Below are 12,950 nucleotides of genomic sequence, written 5' to 3' on the forward strand. Positions count from 1 at the left end.
ATAGACCGTGCCACTTCTGAAGCTATTGTCTCTCAGCTCTAAACCCCCTCTTCTTTACTCTGCTTTGTAATACTGAAGCTGGGACTCCCAACTGTACTTGAGCTTGGCCAGCTGGTGCCATGTTGGACTCTGCCAGTAGGGGATGCTAGGGGAACCATAGGAGGCCAGAGGAGGAAGAAAGGGCTGGCTACTTTTCATCTGCTTACTATTTGATTCCTGTCTGCTTGTTTTGCCTGTCAGAGTCAGCCAGCAGTTCATCCTGCAAAAGCTGCTGAATCTTTGCAATGCTTGCAGAACCAGCCTCTTCACACCTACCCCACTAGCACACCCCAGAGACAACAACACGAGCCAGCCTGTGCTCCCACCTCCCAAGTCTGGTTTCTAACCCTGTGGGGCCCCTATTCCAAGCTGAGGGACACCTGCACCAACCTGACAGTGCCTCTTCGTTAGAGGTCTGAGTTTCACCTTATGAGACCCCTCCCCTAAGTCACGAAATTTTAATAATTCTAACTTCTTCCCTTTGTTTCCCCAACCCTAGGAGTGGCAGCTACATCCTCAAGTTGCTGCCTCCATATCTTAGAATTATCTTTTTACCCTTTCAGTTACCTTGTTAATGCCTTTATAGCTCGTTAACAATTCTTTCTATTGAATTCGCTCTGCTCAAGCAACTGGTGTGGTTTTTATTTCCTGAGTAGACACTGACCGAAACACTACTGATTCAATTTATTTCATGTTATAGGACTATTCGTGTTTTCTGAATCTTCTTGAGTCAATATTAGTAAGTTATATCTTTCTAAGAATTTGTCCCATATAAAATTTCAAATACATTGATATAAATTTGTTCATAATATTCCATTATTACCTTATTGATATCTGAAACACCTGGAGACATGTCCTACTTTTTTCATTCTTGATATGATATTATTATAATGTCATATATTATCATGTTGTTTGTACCATCCCTCTTTCTCTTGATCCATCTCAACAGAAGTTTCTCAAGTTCGTTAGCATATTTAAAGACCTAATTGTTGTCTTTGTTGATCTACTCTACTGTATCTTTCTCTTCTCTTTCATTAATGTCTACTTTTTATTATTTCCTTCCTTCTCTTTCTTTGGGTTTGTTGTGCTGCATTTTTTTCTAACTTCTTGAGATAGAAGGGTAAATCATTAATTTTTATTTTTTCTTATTCCCCAATATATGAAATTAAGGCTATAAATTTCCTTCTAAATACTATTTTAACTGAATGCCATAAGTTTTAATATGTGATATTTTCAGTTTTCTCTTTCAGCTTGTTATAATTTCATCTGTGATTAATGGATTATGTAAAAGTGAGCACTTTAATTTCCAAATATATTAATAATTTAATATATTTTTGTCAATTTATAATTTATACAATATAATCAAAGAAGATGATCTGTATAATTGTAATCTTTGATATTTGTTGACACTTGCTTTGTAGCATAATATATGGTTAATTTTCACCAATGTTCTATGGGACCTTGAAATGAATGTGTATTCTCCAATTCTTGTTAAAAAAAAATTCTATAAATGAGCAGTCAATCATACTTGTAAACTATACTTCGGATCTTCTACATCCTTACAGGATTTTTTTCTGCTTAATCCATCAATGGGAGAGAGAAGTATGTTAGAATCTTCCACAATGCTGGTGGATTTGTCGAGTTCCTGTTGTTCTGTCAATTTTTGCTTTATTCATTTTTAAGGCTATGTTATAAGATGCATATAAGTTTTGAATTGGTTTATCTTCTTGGTGAACGAAATATTTTATCCTTACATAGATAGATACCTCCTCTATCCTTAGTAATGGCTTTTCTTTAAAGAATATTTTATCTGATGTTAAAATAATTAAAATAGCTTTATTTTGACACTTTTTTTCGTCTTTTTATTTTCAAGCTTTCTACGCCCTTTTACTTTGAATATATCTCTTAGACAGCTAGAGGTTAATCCGTTTTGAAAATCTCTGTCTTTATCCAGGGAATTTTACTCCACTTACTTCTGTGTTTATCATTATATTTGGACTTATTTCTACCATCTTATTCTTTTTTCTCTTTGCATTTTCTTTTTGATGATCCTTTGTTTTTCTTTCTTGGCCTTTGTAAAAATAAACTGATTGAGTTTTCCTTTGTTTTTCCTACTCTATTTTCTATTCCTAACACTGATTTACCCCTCTTTAATTATGTGCTGCTGCTATTAAATATTCTATTTTGAATCATAAACTTTATTACTCATTTTAAAGAACCAACTTTTAGATTTGTAGATCTTTCTTATCACTTTTTTTGTTTTCCCTTTTTTTCACTCTTATCTTTATTATTTTCTTCCTTCTACATATTTTGGGTTAAATTTGATCTTGTTTTTCTAAATTCTTAAAGTTGAAGGTTAGATTATTGGTTTTAAGCCATTTTTTTTCTTTTCCAATATCTGCATTTAAAGCTATACATTTTCCTCCAAGCATTGCTTAATAGCTGCACTCCATGAGTATTGATAAAAACTAAGAGGAAAATAGTAAAAACATGGAGTTAGAATTAGAGATTTTAATATTCCATTCTCAGCAATTAACAGATCACATAAACAGAAAAAATCAGTAAAGATATGGTAGTATATTTGAACAACTAATTTAATCTAATTGATATATATAGAACACTACATCCAAAAACTGTAAAATATGTATTTTTTCAAGCGCACATGGAACATTAACTAATTTAGACATGAGCTGGGGCATGAAGCATGTCTCAATAAATGTGAAAGGATTGGAATCATATAGCATAGGTACTCTGATTAAAATGGAATTAAATTAGAAATCAACAACAAAAAGATACCTGGAGAATCTCCAAATTTGGAAATTAAGTAACACGTTCTAAATAAATCCTAGGTCAAAGAAGAAGTCACAAAGGAAATTAGAAAATGTTTTGAACTGGATGTCATCCAAAGCCCAGCTAATTCTCCTCATCAGTGGAAAACCCACCCATATCTTGACCGACTGCCTGGCTCTGGGAAAGAAGCTGCCATCACTATCCACTGACCTATGAAAGACCATTGTTTTCTGTAATTTGATTCCTCAGAACTTCTTTACACCCACTGCTCTTTGCTTGGCCAGTTTTTGAAAGTGTGTGCTTTTATTCTATTTAGGTTTTTATTGTTGTTACTACTGGAACAAATGTCCTTCTTATTCTTGTTCTTCTAAATCTTAACTGGATGTGAAATGCTTCCATTACGTTTCTTGAATCTGTGGATTCATCCCTTTTTAATCGGTTCTGAAAAATTTACTGCTATTATCTCCTCAATTGTGCCTGTACTTTGCATTCTGTATTCTTTCCTTTTGAGACTCCTAACAGATCTTTGCATTTTATTTCCGTATCTCTTAACCTCTCTTTTATATCTTTTTATCCTCTTGTCTTTCTGTGCTTTATTGTGGGAAATTTCTTCAGATATGACTTCCAGTACATTAATTCTCTCTTTGGTTGTATCTAATATGCTGTTTAACTCATTCAGTGAATATGCAATTTCAATGTTTTTCATTTTAAGTTTCATCTTTTTTCCTCCCACTCTATGTGTTCATTACTGATATCTCCTTACTCATTCATTGGTGTATGTGTGATTGTATTCTTTATTTCTTCAAATGTGCTGCAAATAGCTTCACGCAGAATCCTAATCAGAGATTATATGTTAGTTTCAATATCTGCAGGTCCTTAGGGCTCTAAACATCTTGTTGTTGCTATTTTCCCTGACTCTCACTCGTGCTGCCTTGACTTCTTGTATGCTTAGAAATCTCTGATTGTGAATCCTTTGATTAATCTTAATCCGTAGAAACCCCATAGGCCCAAATTGAAGCTTTGGGCAACAGGATTGTACTTTCTACCCTATTTGTGCTTGCCAGGGGCTCCATGCAGCAACAAAGACAGGAGAAGCCTTCAAAGGCAACACAGAAAGAAACAGATGACCTACAGAGGAATGATGATGCCTGATTCTTAACAGCAAGCCAGAAGCCTTGAGCTACCTACAAAATCATGACAAGAAAAAAATGTCAACCTACAATTGTATTTCCAGTGAAACAATCTTTCAAGAATGGGAGCAAAATAAGAACATTTTCAGACAAAAACTGGTTTACCACCAACACACTCTCATAATAGAACTTTTAAAAATGCTTATTACAATGTCTGTGATTACTCCAAAACACTTCGTCTTAGACAGTGTGTCTCAGACCATAAGAGTGGTCATTTGGCATTGTATTAGGAGGCACATTTCAAAGGCAGGGACCACTTCTGCTATTCATATCTAGACCTACCATTGTGAAAAGTTGGGGAAACTGTGGGAGGCAGCAAGCTAGTCTCTGGATGTTTTGGCTGAGCTTGGAGATTGTGTGAAGGAGAGTAGAGAGGATGATGTAAAGGATGGTAAAAAAGAGATAAAGAGACAATGGGGTGAAGGATGTTAAAGAGAGAATAAAGAAAAGGATGGTAAAGAGAGGATGGAGTAAGAGCTAAAAGTGTAAAATCTTAGAAGAAAATACATATTTTCATGACCTAGGATTAGGCAATGGTTTGTTTTGTTTGTTAGTTTGTGGTTCTGCAGAAGACCCAGAAATCTGCATTTTATTTTTATTTTTTTTAAAGATTGGCATCTGAGCTAACATCTATTGCCAATCCTTGTTGTTTTTTTCTTCTTCTTCTTCTCCCCAAAGCCCCCACAGTACATAGTTGTATACTGTAGTTATGGGTCCTTCTGGTTATGCTTTGTAGGACATAACCTCACTATGGCCTGATGAGCAATGCCGTGTCTGTGCCCAGGATCCAAAACTGCAAAACCCTGGGCTGCCAAAGTGGAGCATGCGAACTTAACCACTCAGCCACAGGGCCAGCCCCCAATGGTTTCTTAAATATGACACCAAAAGCATAAGCAACCAAAGAAACATAGACAAATAGGGCTTCATCTAAATTTAAAACTTTTTTATTTGAAAGGATACTGTCAAGAAAGTGAGAAGACAATTCATAGAGTAGGAGAAAATATTTGCAAATGATATATCTGAAGCTATTGTCTTGCAGCTCTAAGCCCATTTTATACTCTGTTTTGTCCAGTATCCAGAATATGTAAAGAGTTCTTGCAACTCTTTACATATTACATATCAATGAAAAGACAAATAACACGATTAAAAAACGAGCTAAGGACTTGATAAGACGTTTCCTGAAAGAAGATATATGAATGATCAGTAAGCACATGAAAAGATGCTCACCATCATTAGTCATTAGGGAAATGCAATCAAACCACAATAAGATAACACCTCACACCAATAGATGATGAATGGATAAACAAATTATAGTGTATACATACAATGAGATATTATTTAGCCGTAAAAAGGAATGAAGTACAGTACTGATATATGCTACAACATGGATGAACCTGAAGATGTTATCCTAAGAGAAAGAAGCCAGACACAAAAAGTCATGTATTATATGACTACATTTATATGAAATATCCAGAACAGATAAGTCTATAAAGATAGACAGCAGCTTGGCAGTTGCCAGGGGCTGGGAAGAGGAGGAGAATGTGGAGTAACTGCTTAATGGGTATGGGGTCTCCTTTTGGGGTGATGAAAATGTTCTAGAACTAGATAGAGTTAAGGGCTGCACAACATTGTGAATATACTAAATGCCACTGAATTCTTCACTTTAAACGATTAATTTTATGTTATGTGAATTTTACAGCAATAAAAAAGGCAAGGATTTGGCAGGTTTTATATAAAAACAAACTCTAAGTTTGAAAATAAAAGGATGAAAAATATATACTGGGAAAATACTAACCCAAAGAAAGGAAGTGTACATATTTTAATATTCAGAGGAGGGATGAAAGGATTTCAGGGCAAAGATAAATAAAATAAAGATAAAGTGAATCACAACATATTGTTATGAGTTTCATCAGGAAGATGTAAAACTTCTCACCCTTATTGACAACGTAGTTTCGAGATATATAAAGCAAAATTGGACAGGAATACAAATAGAAATAGACAAATCACTGTCAGAGCGGATCATTTCAAAGACTTTTCTCCATCCAATCATCCATTCATTCACCCAGCAAACGTTTTTTGAGTGCTTGCTGTGTGCCAGGCACAATTCTAAGCAGTTCCTGCATAGGAGAAAGTAATTATATCATCTGGAAATAATGCCAACTTTGTTTCTTCTGTTCCAATTTTATACTCTTTATTCATTTTTCCTGGCTCTGCTATACTTTAAAGTTGAATAAAAATGGTGAAAGTAGGCATCCTTGCCTTGTTCCTGATCTTAACATTTCATCATTTACTAAGATGTTCACCTAGGTGTTTTTTAAAAAATAAATATTCTTTAAAGTTAGGAGAGTTTCTCTATATTCTTAGTTTAGTTTGCTTAGAATTTGTAAATCATAAATGGAGGTTGAGTTTTATCAAACACTTTTCCTGCATCAATGGAGATGATCATATGGTTTTTCTCTTTTTATCTGTTAATGTGATGAATTACATTATTTGATTTTCTAATGCATTCCTGGGACAAATTCAACTAGGTCATGATGTATTATCTTTCATATGTATTGTTGGATTCAATCTACTGACATTTTGTTTATTGAAAAGATTGGCCTATGTTTCCCTTTCTCCAAGTCTTTGGTTCAGATAGCAAGATTAAACCAATTTCATAAAAAATGAATTAGGAAATATTGGTATTTTTTCTGTTCTCTGGAAGAGTTCATGTTACATTGAAATTATTCAGTGTTTAAATCTTTGATGAATCTCTCTTAATTTTTTTTAAAAAGTCTGGTTCTAGCGCTTCTTCAATATGAAGACTTTTGGTGACCAATTTGATTTTTTAAATAGTTACAACATTGCTCACATTTTTTATTTCTTCTGGAGCCAAATTTTATTACTTATAAATGTAGAAAATTGTTCGTTTGATTAGAATTATTGGCCAAGAATTGCTCATAATATTCTATTATATTTTTAATTTATTCTTCGTCTAAAGTCCTGTTTCCTTTCAATTCCTGCTGTAGTTTATGAGTTCCAGCTCTCTGTTTCCTAATTAGTTTTGCCAGAGGTTTGCCAGTTTTATTAGTCTTTTCAAAGAACCAGAATTTGGCTTTGTTGTCACCTCTATTTTACGGCTGTTTTCTACTTCATTTATTTCTGCTCTTATCTTTTACAGTTCCTTTTTTTCTACTTTCTTTGAGTTTATTCAGCTGTTCTCTTGCTAACTTCTTGTGTTGAATGTGTGGCTTATTGATTTTCAGCCTTTTTTATCTTATATAAGCCTCTCATACATTCTGAGATGTGGAAATTTCATTATTGTTCATTTCTAAGCATATTCCAAAGTCCGTTATGCTTTCCTTTTTTATCTATGAATTATTTAAAGAGGGTTTCTCAAATTTCTATATTTTTTGTTATTGATTTCTTCTTGAATTACATGATGGTCGGATAATCTTATTTGCTCAGTCCAACTTTTTGACATTGGCCAAAGATTGCTCTTCAGTGAGTATGTGGTCAATTTTCATAAATGTTCCAGGTGTGTTTGAAAAGAATATGGTATATCCAGTTCCTTGACGAAATGTTCTAGAAATCGCCATTAAGTGAAGCTTGCAATTCCATAATTCCCTTCTCTATCCTCACAGATTTTTTTTTTTTTGGCCGCTTGCTCCATCTGAGTTGCCGAGTGAGGTATGTTACACATGGGAAAAACAGGAGACAAAAGACCAGCTAAACTCATGACAAATCCAGAAGGTAGAATGTTCTCCAGGACAAGAGCTTAGTTTCACCTTCGATTCGCATTGGGAAAACAGGGGCTGTTCTAAATGAAAAGAGATTTACAGATGCAAGCAGATTGAGCCCTGGATCCTAATTTAGAAAAACCAGCTGTAAAGGATATTTTGGGGATAATTGATTTTGGACTCTCTCAAGCCTGGGGCCCCTCGTGCCCAGATCCAAGGGCATCCAAGTGTCTTGCCTTTCCAGATGGCCAGTGCTTCGGCCAAGCCAGAGGAAAGCTGACATCATCAACAACCTATTCCAATGATAATAAAAGCTCCGGTTGCTGTGATAACAAGTCGGTCTCCAGCACCCAGAAGACCGTCTGGTAAATGGAAGACACTTGAAAAATACTGTTTTGAGCGATTTTCCAGAAGACTTTAGAAACAGACCGTGTGGCTGATCTCTCCCGGAATGTTCTCTCTAAGGTTGCTGATGATGGAGTAGCCTCTGCCCTCTCCCCATCCCCCTCCATTGTCCCGCAAAACCCAGACCAGGTTTATCATTAGTCTTCTAGCTCTCTCAGTGATCTGTTTACGGGTCTGCCTCCTCTACTGCACAGCTGGTTCCTTACGGGCAGGGACTGTGTCCATTTCCCTGGGTCTCCCCAGCATCTAGCCTGGCTTGTTGAACAAACACAGGGGTTAGTGGATGATGGAAACCAGGCCTGTCTTGGCACAGCCTCCACAGGCTCTACTTGCAAAATCCTGGGCCCAACTCCCTTCACCTCCTTCATCTCCCTCCAGAAAGGGATGCTCAACTCTGCCACAGAGTGAGAAACACATTATGTGCAAGCCTGGCCCTGACGGATGAGAAGGAGGGCAGACATTGGATTCTCGTGTACAAACTGTTGCTATGTCTGTCCAAACAGGGCAATTTCAAGGCTTAGAAATTCCCCAGCTGAGGACAGGCAAAGGCTCCACCCTGGCCAGTTATCCCAGCTGGTGACCAGTGAGGACAGCTTCATTCTGGGGTATGAGGACCCAGCACAATGAAACCGCTGCTCAGGGAAGGTGGGGAGCCCCTGGGTTTGCAGAGAAACGAGACTCTGTGCCTGAACTTGATGGAGCAAAATCAGCAATATGCCCTCGACTAACATTTATAATTTTTCTCTAAACTTTGCCCGCTAGACGTGTTCTAAGAAGAAAATTGGGCAAGTGCAACAAGACGGGTGCTTAAGGATCTTCATCACAGCTTGCTTGTAATTTCAAAAAAGCTGGAGACGATGTACAGATCCATCAATCTAGGATTGCGTAAATGAATGAGGGTACATCCAGACAGTGGCTTACTGGGCAGCTGTTAGGGGATAATGGAGTCTTATATTTATTGATATGAAAAAGATAGATAAATAGATGGAGAGAGAGAGAGAGAGAACAACAAACATAGACATATGTGTATATATTTGCATAAAGAGGGTTCACCAAAGTGTGCCAAAGATTACCACTGAGTGGTGAAATTTAGGATGATTTTTACGTTCTTCTTTACACTTTATGTATTATTCAGTTTTTTACTATGAGCATATATTGTTTTCACTATCAGGAAAAATAAAGTCATTCACATTTTGGAATAAATAAAATTTGCTCCTGGCATCTTTGAAATGTTTAAAGAGAATCCTTCCATAATATAAACATATATCAAATCATTCTATTGTACACTTAAAATGAATATAATGCTATGTGCCAATTAAAAATCTCATCAGTATGTATAAAATTCTATTCTAAAAATGACGAAACTTCAGTACACTTTTTGCTGGTTCTCTCCCAGCCCTCCACAGAGGTTTCGTTAAAATCTGCTGGAATTTAAATCCAAGGTTTTGTTTTTTAATTATGCTGCTTCCATTTTGGAAATTCTTTCTTAAGAACTGCATTACACTGTGATGGTTAAGAGCCGAGTGTTGGAGCCAGACCACCCGGGTTCCATCTGGGTCGTGTCGTTCACTAGCTCCGTGATCCTGGGCAGGTCTGAGTCACCGCACTCTGACTCGTGTTTAAATTGAGGATGATAACAGGACATACCTCACAGGGCTAGGATGAGGATGAAATGAGTTAGTACACTTACAAAAAGCACTTAGAGCAAGGCCTGGTTTAAGGCAAGCACTAGATAAATGTTTTCATTTTAATTTTTATTAAAATTCACAGTCATATCTTCAATTCTTTGGACTTACTATACATTTTACTGGTTTATTCTTAAATTGCATGTCTTCTGTTTTGGATCCCCTTCTCTTTTTGCTGGAGTAGATCCTTGACAAGCTTTTTCCTGAAATATTGTCTAGAGGGAGGCTTTGTAGGACTTTGCATGTACAAAATTGTCTTTATTTTGCTGTCAACCTAAGCAACATTTTGCAGGAGTCCGGATGGGTTGGAAATTACATTCACCTAGAAGTTTGTAAACATTGTTCCTCTGAGCACTTGGTGATTCATGTTATAAATGATGCTGGATTTTAGCCATCCAGAAAGGCCTGGGATTGGCAGCTATTTATTGACATTTCAGAGGGCATAAAAAGTAAGCACTTAAGATAACCAAATACTAGAAGAGTGAGAAGGAGGGAGGCGGGGAGTGCCCAGTACATTCCTGTGATATTATTTTGGCTCATTGTTCAGCAAATATTTCTTCCCCTTTCCCTCCCACTGTGGGCAGTGTGAATGTCCCCACCCTGTTGATATTGGGCTTGGCCATGTGAAGGGCATTAGCCAATGGGATGGTTGTGATCATATTGGACAAAAGGTATGAAATGTGCTGTGCAGTGGGACTTGCCCGCTTGTGCTTCTGCCATGGCCAAAGGCATACTATTCTGTGGCTAGCGTGCCAATCCAAGAAAGATGAGAGCCATGGGGAGCAAACTTGGACCCAACCTACCACTTGAAGCCAGTTCCAACCTGGATCAGCCAAGTCCTAGCTGACCCTGAAAAGCGTAAGCAAGTTGTTTTAACCCATCAACCTGTAAATGGATAAATAAGTTGGAGTACATTCATACAAATGGAAGAGAACGCTACTCGGCACTAAAAAGGATAAACTATTGGTGAACACGACATGGATAAATCTCAAAATAATTATGCTGAATGAAAAAGGCCAAACCAAAGAGTAAAACTCTAGAAAATGAACACGAATCTATAGTGACACAAATAAATCAGGAATTCCATGGGATTTGGGGGAGGTGAGGGCAGGGTGGAGGGAGGGATTACCAAGGAGCCTGGGGACGCTTTAGGAGGTGATGGGGGTGCCCACCATCTTGATTGTGGTGATGGTTTCACAGGTTCGTGCATATGTCAAAACTCATTGATTGTACACTTTTAAATATGTACAGTTAATTATACATCAATTATATCTCAATAAAGTTGTTTTCTAAAAAGAAGAAATGAGTGGGTTTTCTTTTTTGAAAGCACTTCTTTTGTTGTTGTTGTTTTTTTGGTGAGGAAGATTGGCCCTGAGCTAACATCTGTTGTCAATCTTCCTCTTTTTTTCTTCCCCCAAGGCCCCAGTACATAGCTGTATATCCTAGTTGTGAGTCATTCTAGTTCTTCTACGTGGGACGCTGCCCCAGCATGGCTTGATGAGCGGAGTGTAGGTTGATGCCCAGGATGCGAACCGGTGAATCCCGGGCAGCCAAAACGGAGCGCAGGAACTTAACCACTCGGCCACACGGTAGGCCCCTCAGTGTTGTTTTAAGCTACTGAGTTTTGGGGTGTTTTGTTCCATCACAAAAGCTTACTGGTACATCCTCATTTTATGTTTATGTTTGCTCAGACTTCTCCTCAATATCTCCCAGACTGAGAAGCAAGGGCCTTTTCCCAAAACGTAAAGATCAACTTATTGGGGCTAACCCACAATGGATATGCCACCCAGCCACACGTCTGAATAGCAGACATCACACCCATATGAATGCGTGTGTGCTTGTGTCTGGAGTTGTGACAGAGTAGTCAAAGTCCTGAGAGAGGGCCAGAATCATTTTAATAGTTGTGAGAGTTAAGTGGTCTTACTAGGATTTTTTTTAAAATGAAGGTCCCAAGTAAAAGCATGGACCCTGCATCCCGGATTGTCCTGTAACTGCCCACATGACCCTGGACAAATTATCTAATCCCTCTGTGCTTCAGTCCTTTATCTGCAAAATGGGAAAAATAATAGTACTACCTCAACGATTGTTAGAATTGAATGAATTAATAAAAGAAAATCATGTGGAACTCCTCCTGGCACACAGTAGGCCTTCAAAAAACGTTAGCTGTTAACATCCTGAAGCTTGAAGTTCTTTAGACATTTTTATATCTTAAGAGGCAGAGAAATACAAAATCCAATCAATCAGGTAGAAACTAAGTCAGAGTTACAGATTTCCGTGAACAGAGGGAAGAATTAGGTAATGATACGTTTCAAACCCAGGGATGTGGACCTACGCCTCCCAAGGGCTCTGAGATGACCCCACATGGAAGGTCTTGAGATGGCATCTATAAATGAGCCTCGGGATGGCCCATCAGGGTCACAGATGAGAATCCTGGCCGGTAGCTCTTGGATCGTTATATGACATCAAATAGCTGAGTAGGTATCCTCAAAAATGGCTTCAAATGACCGAATGATTTCCCTAGTGAGCAAATGCTTTTTACCTCCAGGAAGGTTTGAATTAGGTACAGAAATGCAAAAAGAACAAACACTGAAATGTTAATATTTTTCTGTTAAGGCAATTTCGCTATTTTGTGTCTTTATCATGTTTCAGAGAACTTAGTTTATCAGAATAATAGAGTGCCTTGTGATTCCAATCTACAATATGTAATTGAGTAATTGATCTGAACTCAAGATTTTACTCTTTTTATGTATAATACTGGGATAGCTCACTGAACTTCAAAATCACCACATTTATAAACTAAATGTGTTAGGTTTGTAAGAATTGCTTAAGTACTTGAGAAGGTTTGTCAGCCAGTTATACTTAGGAACTTCAGCACATATATTATATGCGATGGATAGTGCAATATGAAATATTTGATGGAGTTTAAGTTTGTAAATGAGACTAAAATTAATTAAAGCCTCCTTAAAGATGATTGCTAAAATTTACTAGACCTACAGTTAAAATAATAAGTTATTTAAGCTGAAATTAAAAGCTTAAGGATGAACTAGGTTTTTTCCTTTTGTGTATAACTTTAATAAATTGAATATTAATTTTTAAACCTAAGCAAACTCTAGAATAATCGT

This window comes from Equus asinus, chromosome 4 (assembly GCF_041296235.1).
Source record: "Equus asinus isolate D_3611 breed Donkey chromosome 4, EquAss-T2T_v2, whole genome shotgun sequence".
In the NCBI taxonomy this organism is placed as follows: domain Eukaryota; kingdom Metazoa; phylum Chordata; class Mammalia; order Perissodactyla; family Equidae; genus Equus; species Equus asinus.